We start from the raw sequence: 12,936 nt of genomic DNA on the forward strand, positions 1-12,936 counted from the left end.
GATTTTATTTATTTATTTGACAGAGAGAGAGAGAGAGATCACAAGTAGGCAGAGAGGCAGGCAGAGAGAGGGGGAAGCAGGCTCACTGCTGAGCAGAGAGCCAGATGTGGGGCTTGATCCCAGGACCCTGAGATCATGACCTGAGCCGAAGGCCGAGGCTTAACCCACTGAGCCACGCAGGCGCCCCAGCATTTAAACTTTTTAAAAAATCTTTTAAAACTAGCAACTGATTGATTAAAAGCCCAGAGAACACATTAGACAGATTTCCTTTTGTGGAAGCTACTCCTCAAGGAAATGCAGATGTTGGCACAGTATTTCGAGCTTTAGCACATGATTCGTTCTCCTTGCAACTTAGTTTGGCTTTATTATTATTTTTCAAAAATGATACACTTTAAAAAAAATATGTGATTTTGGAAAGCTTTTCCTGCAGATGCAATTGTTTCAAAATTACATGTTGGGGCTACAGTTCTTTGCTCCTGTGGGAATACATCTTCACTGGTATAAAGCAAGTCAGTATGAAAATAAGATTTGCTTAAAGGAAATTGTTTTATAGACAAGCTTCAGGAGCACGTGGAGTCCATCAGTCACAGCAGAAGCCTGTGACCCTAAGGGCTCTTTCAGAGGAACCTAAGGATAGTTCTAGAAGGTTTCCAAAGACAGAATATGTACAGTTTCTGAAACATTTTGATTGTAATTAAAAGAACAAAGAGGATGAGACATCAACACAGAAATTTCCTACTTCTATATATTACCTTCAGCGGCCAGATTTATTTTAAATAGGCACATGTGTTAGGTAGTTTAAATAAATACCCATATCACGGAGTTGGAAAATTTTGCATGACTTTAAAGATGAAACAGGGGACCTTCAGGGACATTTCAGGGCTGAGTTAGCCACTGTGGGTCTTTGCCCCAGACCCTGAGGGAACATTGAAACTTTTTTCTGTCACCTGTAGGCAACCTCTACAATTATACCCATTATACAGAGAGTGGTCCACTCTTATGACATTTGGAAATGCAGAAGTGACTTCCTAGCTGTGTGAGGCCAAAACCTAACCAAACCCCCTTGAAGCCCAGGTTTCCTTGTCTGAGGAGATGAGTGTGCACTGAACTCATTATCTTTTCAGGAGGATTAAATGCCAGAGATACTCAAAGAGCTCAGCACAGTCCCAGGGCCAACATAGGCTGACTCTTATTATCCTGATAATTACTACAGACATAGTAGTTTAATATTGGGATTTGAAAATTAATATCCCCTATAAAATATGGAAGGGGTTGGCTTAAAGTCTAAGATGTCATACTCTCTGGGTCAATGTATACTTTGCAAATTCTCTTTTCTAGGAACATATCAGATATTTCCCAAAGAGTAAAACAAGTCAACTTAGTTGACTGGAACTTGTAGGGGAGTATATAAGGCTTGCTGGTGTAAAAATAAACCCAACCTTTACATTTTTGGTTAATTGATTTCAACACAGATGTCAAGACAATTCAATGGGAGAAAGTAATCTTTTCAGCAACTGGTTCTGAGACAACCAAATATTCGCACACAAGACAAGGAAGTTGGATTCTGACCTCATATCATACACAAAGATGGGACTAAAACAGATCGTAGACCTAAATGTAAGTGCTGAAACTATAAAAGTCTTTAAAAATAACACAGGAGTAAATCTTCATGACCTTGAGTTAGGTAGCATTTTCTTGGATAAGATAGCTATGAAATAAAAGGAAAAAATATATTGGTCTCTGCTTCTTATTCCTGACACAGAGCTTCTAAAACTTCTTGTAATCTCCTAAGTGATAAGAGCACGAAGAGCATCTTTGGTTCTAATGTTGGTCTTTGACCCTGGCTCCTCACACAGAGCTCTTAAATCCCTTGGAATCTCCAGGGTGATAGGATCATCTATTGTTCTAATGAGGAAATGCTTGGTAAGCTACTGAATGAGAGCTGGTCACTAGAGAAACCAAACCATGATTAGAAGCTTGGAACTTTCAACCATATCCCCTTTCCTCTGGGAAGAGGAGAGGGGGCTGGGAATTGAATTAATGGTCAACCATGCCAGCGTAAGGAAAAATCCACAAAGCACAGAGTTTGGAGAGCTTCCAGGCTGGTCGGTGGACACACAGGCTGGTGGACACATCCATGTACCAGGAGGGTGACCCACACCAACCCCACAAGACAGATGCCCTTGCACTTGGGGTTCTCACAGCCTTCACTTAATGCATCTCTTCATCAGGCTGTTGACCTGTATCATTTATCATAATCTTCTTAAAAATATATTTTATTTATTTATTTGAGAGAGAGCCACAGAAAGTACAAACAGTGAGAGGGAGGGAGAAGCCAACTCCCCGCTGAGTGGGGAGACGGACACAGGGCTCAGTCCCAGGACCCTGAGATCATGACCTGAGCCGAAGGCAGACGCTCAACCAACTGCTCCATTTATCATAATCTTTTATAATAAACTGGAAAATGCAAATAGAGGTTTCTCTGAGTTCTGTGAGCATCTCTAGCAAATTAACTGACCCCAAGGAGGGGATCATGGGAATCTGCAATTTATGGTCAGTCAGTCAGAAGTACAAGTAACACCATGAACTTGTGACTGGTATTGGAAGAGTGGGCAGTCTTGTGGGCCTGAGCCCTTAGCTTGTGGAATCTGATGATATCTCTTCGGCAATAGTGTCAGAAGTGAGTTGAATGGTAGGACAGCCAGCTAGCGTCAGAGAAATGTTTGCTGTGGAAACCGCTCCTCCCACTCACACATCTGATGTCAGAAATGCTGTGAATGTGGTATTCATATGAAAGTAAAGGAGAAAAACACAGGAGAAAAAGTGAGTTTTTCCAATGTTCTGAACAACAACAGTACTAGTGACGAAAGAAAGAGATAAATTAGACGACACTGAACTTTAACATTTTTTTTTTTTAATTTTTTTAATTTTTTATTTTTATAAACATATATTTTTATCCCCAGGGGTACAGGTCTGTGAATCACCAGGTTTACACACTTCACAGCACTCACCAAATCACATACCCTCCCCAATGTCCATAATCCCACCCCCTTCTCCCAAACCCCCTCCCCCCGGCAACCCTCAGTTCTTCTCTAAAGAAGATACATGGATGACCAATGGGCACATGAAAAAATGTTTCACATCATCAGTCACTAGCAAATGCAAGTCGAAGCCACACTGAGATCCCGCTTCATACTGCCAAGGAGGGCTGCAACCAGGTCTCATAGTAACAAGGAGGGAGAAGGACGTGGGGAGACCGCAGCTCTCACACCCTGGGAACTGGAATGTAAAAAGCTTCAGCCTTTTTGGAAAACAGTGTGGCAGGTCCTGAGAAAGTGGAGCATAGAGATACCATATAAGCCAGCAGTTTCAGTCCTTGGTGTACACAAAAGTCTATGTCAGCACAACTGGTAGATGAATTCTTATAACAGCGTTACTCTTAATGGTCAAAGTGGAAACGACCTCAGTGTCTATCCCCTGGTGAATGGCTAGACACAGTGTTGCATATCCATCCACTGGCACCCTGGCTAAGAATAAAAAAGGAATGAAGTATTGAGACCCACAGTGATACAGATGAGCCTTCAAAGTCTTATATTAAGTGAAAGAAGCCCATTACAAATGTCACACATTGTATAATTTCATACATACCAAGTGTCCAGAATAGGCAAATCTATAGAGTTAGATAATAGCCTAGTGGTTGTCGGGGCCTGGAGGAAGGGGAAGTTTGGAGGGAATGCGGAGTGACTGCGAACTACAGAGCTCCTTTCGTGGGTGATAAAACATGTTCTAAAATTACATTGTGGTAGATGGTTGAAAAGTCTGGTGAATGTATTCAAAAACATTGAAGTGTGGACTTCAGATGGGTGAATGACGGTATATTAATTATATCTTAATAGGGTAGTTTTAAAAACGAGAAAGAAAGGAAAACACTCCAAACAGACCTTAAATGTAGACTTTCTAATAAGTCAGTTTCCTCCACATAGGTTTCTAAAATATAAAGTATCTATTTGATCACTGCATTGATTAAGCTTGACGTTATTTTATAGCAAATTCTGCAAGTCTGTTTGAGCTAATTGGAGACCCATGGAAGTTTGGATGGGAATGTAATTACCTGAGTTGAACCATGATCAAAAGGCATTCTAGTCTAACCAGAAGGTCCTACTGGATTTTTAATAAGTGTTGGCTCCTAGGAGTCAGGCTCTCCGTTCCTTGAATAAGGCAGATCAATGCTTTTTTTTAAATGATACAGATGTATCTTTTTTTTTTTTTTTAAGATTTTATTTATTTATTTGACAGAGAGAAATCACAAGTAGATGGAGAGGCAGGCAGAGAGAGAGAGGGAAGCAGGCTCCCTGCTGAGCAGAGAGCCCGACGCGGGCCTCGATCCCAGGACCCTGAGATCATGACCTGAGCCGAAGGCAGCGGCTTAACCCACTGAGCCACCCAGGCGCCCAGGCAGATCAATGCTTTTAAACACTGCCCCCCACCCCCGACACCCTTTCCTATCAGGCAAGTGGGGCAGATTGACTCACGGTTAAGAGTGCAACCTTCTGAGTGAGCAGCTCTACTCCCTGCAATGCCTGAATTTTCTTTTCAGTCTCTGCTTTCCATTCAAGTATTGATTGAGACAGGGCTCTGTGTAGCTTACAAGGTGTCAGGTGTTGTCTGGGTGTGATGTTAGAGCTCTGAGGCCACTATTGTAACAGGCTGACCGCCTTTATGGAGGCGGAAGTGCAGAAGGGCAAGCTGGTGGATTAAGGAACTGAAGCACTTGCCTTAAAGGACCCAGGCTTAGCTCAAAACCAGGGCCCTCGTGTCCCTAGAACCTCCATTTCAATGACAAAATAAGCAGCTGTTATTGTACATTGCAAGGGTCTGCCTTTAAGACAAGCAATCTCTGTTTTCTTTTATGTAATGAACTATTTTGGGATGAGATTTTTAAAATTTTTAAAATTAACATATAATTTATTATTTGCCCCAGGGGTACAGGTCTGTAAATCATCAGACTTACATATTTCACAGCACTCCCCATAGCACAAACCCTCCCCAATGGCCATCACCCAGCCACCCTATCCATACCCTACCATTCTGCAACCCTCAATTTGTTTCGTGAGATTAAGAGTCTCTTATGGTTTGTCTCCCTCCTGATTTGGGATGTGTTTTGGGTGTGTGTGTGTGTGTGTGTGTGTGTGTGTATGTATATGTGTGTATAGATATACATATCTATATCTATCTATATATACAGATAAACATATCTATAGATATAGATATACATACATCTATCTCTCTATATATACAGATATATGTATCTGTATATCTATATGCACATGCATATAAATATCTATATATATATATCTAACTCATTTGGCAATTAGAATGGCTTCCTGTTAGTAACTATTATTTTCAGATGGTCTGATATACAGTGAAAACTGCTAACTACTCCAAGTCAAGAGAGCAGGGTTCAAATCTTAGCTCTGCCACCGAAAACTGTCAGACCTCCAGCCAGTCATGAAAGCCCTTCTGTGTTCTGGTTCCCTGTGAATTCCACCTGTCTTGTAGGATTTACCGGAGGGCTTAGTGGGTGATGTCGCTAAAGTGTCTTTGTAGAGTGAAAGGGCCCTCCCAGTTCTCTTTGCTGCATGTGGGCCTGTGTGATGTTCTCACTGAGACTGAAATATCCCTGTTCTTGTAGTTCCTCGGGGCTGTGTGTGGACACTCAGGTCAGATTTGCTGATGGGTTGGTTGTCTTGGGGGTCCTTGGGTTGTTAGGGGACTGGAGGTGTTTTAAGATACTTTCCCCTGATTTGTCCTTAAGGAGGCTGGGACATGACATAGGCCAAGCGTATCTGGAGGGTCATTCATTCACTCATTTAACAACTATTAGTGGAGCACTACTCTGGTCTAGGTGCTTGGGGTGAACTGGTTGATCAGACTGACGAAAATCTGCCCCCAGGGGCTTACATTCTAGTGGAAGAAAAAGATCCTTACTGATGAAATAAATAAGAACATAATTTCAGAGAGCTGGAGGTGCTCTACAGAAAACAGTGACAAAGGATAGAAAATGGGAGTGGAGACTCTTTGTTTTTTCTTTTTCTTTCGAACAATTTCAGATCTGTGGAAAAGCTAAAATAACAAGATGCAACGAACACCCACTTTTCTCATTGCCTAAGTCCACACTGTTATGCCCCATTTTCCTTCTGTCCCTCTTCCAGATGTGTGCACGTCTTTGTTTGCATACGTGTTTGTTCTTGTTGAAACCTTTGAAGCTATAGACATCATGTAACTTTATCTCTGAACAGTCCAGCAAATACTCCCCAAGTTCAGGGTATGTACCCCTATAACCACAATGTCATGATGACACACAAAAAAGTCACTAATAGACACTAACATTATTTAATGTGATGTGAAATTGGAAATTGCCTCAATTGTCCCCCCGAAATCCTATATCACTGTTTTGTTCTCGTTGTTGTTTGTGTGGGAGAGCAGTTACCTGGGTGATGAAAAAAGTCTTCTCTACATATGTGACATTTCAGGAAAAAACCAAATGTTGAGAAAGAGATAGTGAGGTAATGGTTTGCTATGTGAGCCTGCGAGGCGTGGGGAACAGCAAGGCTGGAAAGGCCCCCGCAGAAGCCCAGGAGGCATATCCTCACAGGTTTATGGGCTTCCATCTGGTGTCATCACACTGCCAGACAGTCTTCTCCAAACCCCTCAAGCCCCGGACTTCTGCTGAATTCAGACTTTCAAACAAATCAGAAAACACGAAGCCATCGAACCTTTTTGTCGACCGGTGGTTGAGTTTGGGATGGGCAGGTATGTTCAGGAAAGCCCATGAATATGTTCTTATTTTTTATCTTATTATTTTATATGAATACGTATATATTAACAAAACAGCAAGGGTGCTGAGATGAGAGTGAAGATGCATAAGCACGGTAAGTTTAATGTCGTTCATACCAGAGTTGACATTATCATCAATGTCAAAGTGGTACATCTTCTTTTAAGCCAAATGACGCCATGTTCCATGGGGAAGGAAAAGCAGAAAACTGAAGTTTACCTGCACCGGGCTGGGAATCGGTAACAGAAGAGTCCCGAGAAAGGGAGAGGCAGGTAAGAACTACGTACAAAGTATTAGCTTCTTCAGAACAAAGTACCTTCCCAAAGAGAATACCGTATTTTTTTTTTTTAAACATGAAGATTTTTTACACATTGCACTAGGCTCATGAATGCTAACGGCCACAGCAGACACATCCGAAAGTCTCAGCATGCACAATCAGATTTTATTTCTTGCACATGTAAAGTCTGATGACGTGGAACATCTCTCCCTGTCTGGCACAGGTGGTCTTCGGAGTGCTCTCGGATGCTGGGAAGAGCAGGATGGAAGAAGACACTGGCTGTTTCTGGCTCTTCCCCAAGCACCGGGGGATTATCGTCACTTCTGCGGACACTTCTTAGATGTCAGCCGGTCTCACCCTGCACAATGTCCAGGAGTGTTAGGAATAGTCAGTAAGAGTCTGTAGTCTCTCCACAGATACCGTATGTGAAAATAGGAGGTGCTCAATAATGAAGCCTCTGGGAACATCTCAGATGGTGGCCATGAGACTGAGGGTAGGGTTCACGGTAAGAGAAGCCAAGAAGTTAAAAGTCCTGTTTTCTCTTAGCACTGTCTTCTGGAAACCTTCTTTTTCTTTTTCCTCTTGGCCTGAGCTTTCCTCCTGAACCTTCTGAAGACCCCATCCTAGGTGGGGTCCAGGTGAAAGAGGTCTCCTACACCCCCTCTTCAGTCAGATTCTGGTTGAGGCCAGAAGAGGCCAAGTGTGTGTTCAGGGTTCACTGTTTGGCTCTTGCAGATATGGAGTTAAGTAGGCGTTTGGCATAAAAACAGTGGGTATTAATAAGGCAAGGATTTATCTAGATTATTCCAGATTAATCCAGATGCCCTTGAATTCCTGCATCTACCATCACAGCCTGCTGTTGTTGACAGGAATTCAAATCATGTAAAAAGCTAAATTCAGAAACACAATTGCAGCTTCAAAGCACAATGGCTTTGGAGATTTAGGCCAGAACCTGGCAGCCTGAGGGAGGCTCTCTCTTGGCTGGACTGGCTCTGGCCAGTCCCACAGAGCAATCAGTTACCACGCCAGCCCCCTTCTCTGTGGCTCCTGGAGGGAAGGCAGGGGCCTGGGCAGCCTCTGTCAGCCTGCTGTGTTCTCAATTCTTTCTCGCAGGATCACAGGAGGGTCTAGTATATCCGTCTCTTTCTCATTCATGGTTGCTAGGGTGAGAGGCTGCCCAGAAATTCTTCCTACTCCCATTTGCTTCTGTGGCACTTAAGGAATATACAACTGACGTACGATATATAAGACACAAAGGAGTCAGACAGAACTCAATGGTGAAGATATTTAATACTCACAAATACCCATGTACATCCCATGAGCCTTTCTATTCCCCACCCCCCCCCCATTCCCTAACCATCTTGCTGTTAGGCAGAAGCATGTGCCGCATCCTGGGGAGTGAGCACAGTCTGTGTGTTTCATGTATCTCTTTTCCTTTGCTGTATGAGCCTTGAATCCAGGTCTTCTGGATGCTAGAACCTTCACTGTTGACCTGGGTCCTTGAGTACTGTGGGGAGCAGAACCTCTCCAAACTTTAGTCTGAGTCAGGCCTGTAAGGGGAGTAAGAACTCAAGTTTTGATGCACTGAGCCATTACATTGGGGTTTTATTTCTGGTTACCACATCATAACCTAACCAATTATGCCTATGGCAGGATTCACAATCTCATCTGGGCTTTGCCATTTGATGTCGTTGGCCCCCATCTTCTCATCTGTAAAGTGAGGATCATAACACCTACTGCAGAGTCTGTGTGGCACTTTTGTCTGCCCTGCATCCATTCTTTCTTGCAATTCTCCTTCTCCCCCAACTCCAGGAGATTCTTGTGATATTGTCAGTGGAGGGACTCACCCTCCCCCGCAACAGGCCACCCAATCAGAGGGCCACATCCTCGTAGACACACTGACTGAGCCAAGAGAAGGCCAGAGAGCCCCAAATGGCTAATCAGAGTCTCCTCTCTAAACTGGCGTTGATGGTTGTGTAAGAGAAACCTGGTACTCTGGGATGCCGTTTTCCCACTCAGAAAAGAAAGTATCCCCTGTGGTTGCTGATAGACCCACAGGCTCCATCTAGCCCAGGGCTTTTAGACAACCCTCTAATAAATCTCTCTCTCTCTCTTTCCTTCTCCCTTTTTCCATAGGGTAGTTTGAGCTGGACTTTGATCACCTGCAACCAAGAGTGGTGACCACTGCCCATACCTTAGAGCGTCATTGTAAAAAGTAAAACAATTCATTCAAACAAGCATCGTGGTTGGAATGCCTGCCACATGACAAGCGTTCCAACCATGACGCTGTTTTGATGGAGTTTGGTTGCTAAGGGTTCTAGCTCATTCCCTGTTCTCAATCCTATGGGCAATTTTAAGATTTGAGCTCATAAACTGAAACCACATGATTTGGGGCCACAGAATTTCTTCCACTGGATTGCACACAGTTGCACACAGTTGCTGTGTCCTTTGTTGCCTTTGAGGGACATCCTGAGAAGCAACTATTTGAAAATCTTTATTGTATATGCTATAGGGACATAGCTTCACTCTACTACTTCTACTGCTTCACTCGGTGTCTCATCTAGAAAAATACATTAAGAAAATTTTCTCAGACTTATGTGGGAAAGAAAATTTGACTTCCCCCAAGGTGGTACTTGACCAACTTTTTTTACCCTCATCATCAGAAAAGACGACACTCATATTCCTGGGGGAGTTGGAGGCATAGCCCTAAGCAGTGAGTACAATTTCTTCTGTTTTATGTTAAAAATTCACGGAACTTTTGTATTCTTTTCCACTCGACACCCATGTTTATTTTTATGGATGCTATAAATCCCGCAACAGATCTCTTTGATTGCCTCCAAGGTTGACGTGAAATTTATGATTCCTCTTTAATAATGATGCCCAAAGTATATAGACTACAACCTACATCCTTGTCTTGATATTCTAATTGCCCTACAATTTCTCTGATCCTGATTATAGTTTATTTATAGCTTTCTATTTTATGGTATATTTTCTTGTGAATTGCTTCAACTACTTTGTGGAAGTAAATGGGTTATGAATAAGTAAAAGCATTCATATAAACATAAAAAAAAGAATTGACAAGCTTGAAATGATACCATATGAGGACACAGGATATGTACTTGGTTTCCTACTAATAGACATCTCACCCCCCAACCTCAGCTGAATTGAACAACGCATTGAACGAAAGGGTGTTTAAAATTTTAACAGAAATGGCACAAAAAAGGCATAGCTAATATTCTTGTTATCCATGGAAAATCAAAAGTCCCTAATTTGAAGAGAATACATTAATACTGATTTTGGAGGACAGATGTTGGAATCAGCATTTGAAAGAGTGTGTCTATTTGCTTCCTTTTTTACCAAGGACAATAACAAAAAATATTTTTGTTCACAGATATGCTCATTACATTTTCAACTTCACACACTGGGACAGAAACTGGGCAAAGCAGTACCTTTACTACGTACATCCAGAATGGAGTTAGCTGGCCTTCTGGACACCCTTGGAAGCACGGAGAAGCTTCAAAATGCAAAATGAGGGCAATGCACCTAATGCCCGTTTACTTACGTGTCTCCTCTTCTGAACAACATTCTCAGGTAAAGCAGTTCTTACAATGGGATGGGGTCCAGAAGATCCTTGACCCTACTGAAAATGAATGTATAGATTTGTGTGTTGGGTACATTTTTTGATGACAGCCTGTATAATTCTCAGCAGATTTTAAAAAACACTTGTGATTTTGAAGATGTCAAGGACCACTGGGGCAAGGCATTGTCTAGCGTAGTGCCTCATATACAGTATGTGCTCAGTAAATGTGTGTATGTCTAACAGTTGAGATTCTGCACTTCCCACTCAGAAATAGCTAAGTTAGCTGTAGGGTCATGTCTGAGAATTTAATGCCTTGAATCTTTACTGTTAAATTAAAATGGAATAATAATACCTAAGAGAATGTACTAAGGATTAAATGAGGTAAGACAAAGAATGCCTGACCTGTAGTGAGGACTCAGTCAAGACAGCCGTTGTTTTTGTTATTGTCAGTTAAACTGTATTTTGACACAATTATCACATACTCATCAGGACCGATTCTCATTAACAATTTTTATTTTTCAAAATAAAATAAAATATATTTTAAAAACTTAAAAGATTATTCGAATGATTTTGGAATGTAATAGAGACAAATGCAAAGGAAAAATAAGGGCAGGAATTCACCTGTCTTATCCAGGATTAGAGAGGAAGTCAATCTGACCTAAGGAGAATCTGGCCTTTGTTGGAAATTCTCCTGATCTCCTCCTCCTTACCGCTTCCTTTCCACTTCCTGTCTCCATCATGGACTATGTGGACACGCACACATGCACGTGCATGTGCACACGCATACACACGTGCACGCCCACGCACGCACACACGTGCACGCGCACGCATACACACATGTACGCTCATATACAGAAACTTTCAAGAAATCCCTCTCGGGAGCTAGTGGGAGTTTTTCTGTATCCATATTTAAAATATAGTTCTGAATTCAGTCTCTAACTCCTCTAATTTAATTTTGAATAGGGTGTCATAAAAGGAAGAATAACAAAGGTGTCAAATTTGATACCATTTACTCTTTTTTTCAAGTTCTTTGACTACCCCCCTCCCAGTTCCATTGTGTCCAAGAATATCTTTTAAAGATTTTTTTTTGCTTAACCAATCAAAATCAATACCTTTTCGTGCTGGTGAGGTTGCCAACTGTGGGCCTGTGTGTTTGCCCAGTAACTCAAATTATGTTCCAGCTTGTTTCCTTTGAAAATCTTGCATAATGCTTGTGAGACAAAAATAAAGGCTTTTTTAAAAATAGTTTTTTCTTTTAATTTTATTTTTAAGTAATCCTTACACTGAATGTGGGGCTCAAACCCACAACCCCCAGATCCAGAGTCATAAGCTCCACTAACTGAACCAGCCAGGAGCACCCCCTCCCCCAAAATCTTTTTCAATCTTGAGAAGGAAAGTCAGCTACAGTGGACGGGAGTGTTTAGATTTTTAAATGTATGCTTATTTCTCTTTAAAAACAAAATTGGAGATAAGGCAGGGCAAAGTTATCGTTGGGCTTAAAATTTTATGGTGTAGAAGCCGTGTTGGAGCTCACCTATTCCAAAACCCTATTATTCCAAAAAAAGTATTAAAATTGAGAGGTATGTGAGTATTGGTCCAAGTCACACCACTGTTTTTCTCTCTCCCATCCATGAGTAATGGCAGGGCTAGGATATGATAGGCTCACAAGTTGTTCTATAATAATAATAATTACTATTTTTGAGTAGGTTCCATATCCAGTGTGGAGCCAGTGCAGGGCTTGAACTCACAACCCCAAGATCAAGACCTGAGCTGAGATCAAGAGTCAGATGGTTAACCTGAGCCACCAGGTTAAAATCATAATAATAAAAAAATTACAGGTGCCCTTATAATTATTTTTATTGATACACATTAGCAAGTTCATTTTTAGCCCACTATCTGGCCCCCATCTCTTGTACCATTTATTTTTTGGAGGGCCTTCACACTCACCTGGTTGAAATAACATATTGTTATCAAGTTAATGTTGGCACATGTCAGCATTTCAAAAAGTGCTTGTTCTATGGGTTGTTAGTATCCTCTGAGGGAAAATGTTAATGCTTGAACAAATCTGGAAAATACTGCACCAAACAAAGGTATATGATTATTTCCTACAAGACTTCTCAGAGCCTTTAATATGCTAATGTGTATCACATGTCTTTAGGTGTGGGGTGAAGTCGTAAATCATATTTTTAGCGCTTACTTGACTGTGGAACTTTCCATCTTTCCCCAATCCCAGCATCTGAGAAT

General features: G+C 41.7%; 1 long non-coding RNA gene across 1 annotated transcript; it reads right to left on the reverse strand.

Annotated features, from left to right (window-relative positions):
- Positions 1-8,393: 8,393 nt before the first annotated feature.
- On the reverse strand, positions 8,394-11,942 carry LOC106004920. The gene is made up of 3 exons (XR_001178001.2): positions 11,805-11,942; positions 10,675-10,752; positions 8,394-8,662 (listed from the first exon to the last, which is right to left on the reverse strand). It is a non-coding gene; the product is annotated as an uncharacterized LOC106004920 (long non-coding RNA).
- Between the last annotated feature and the right edge of the window lie 994 nt (positions 11,943-12,936).

Source organism: Mustela putorius, unplaced genomic scaffold (genome assembly GCF_011764305.1).
Source record: "Mustela putorius furo isolate JIRA1106 unplaced genomic scaffold, ASM1176430v1.1 tig00000228_pilon_pilon_pilon, whole genome shotgun sequence".
NCBI classification, from domain to species: Eukaryota; Metazoa; Chordata; class Mammalia; order Carnivora; family Mustelidae; genus Mustela; species Mustela putorius.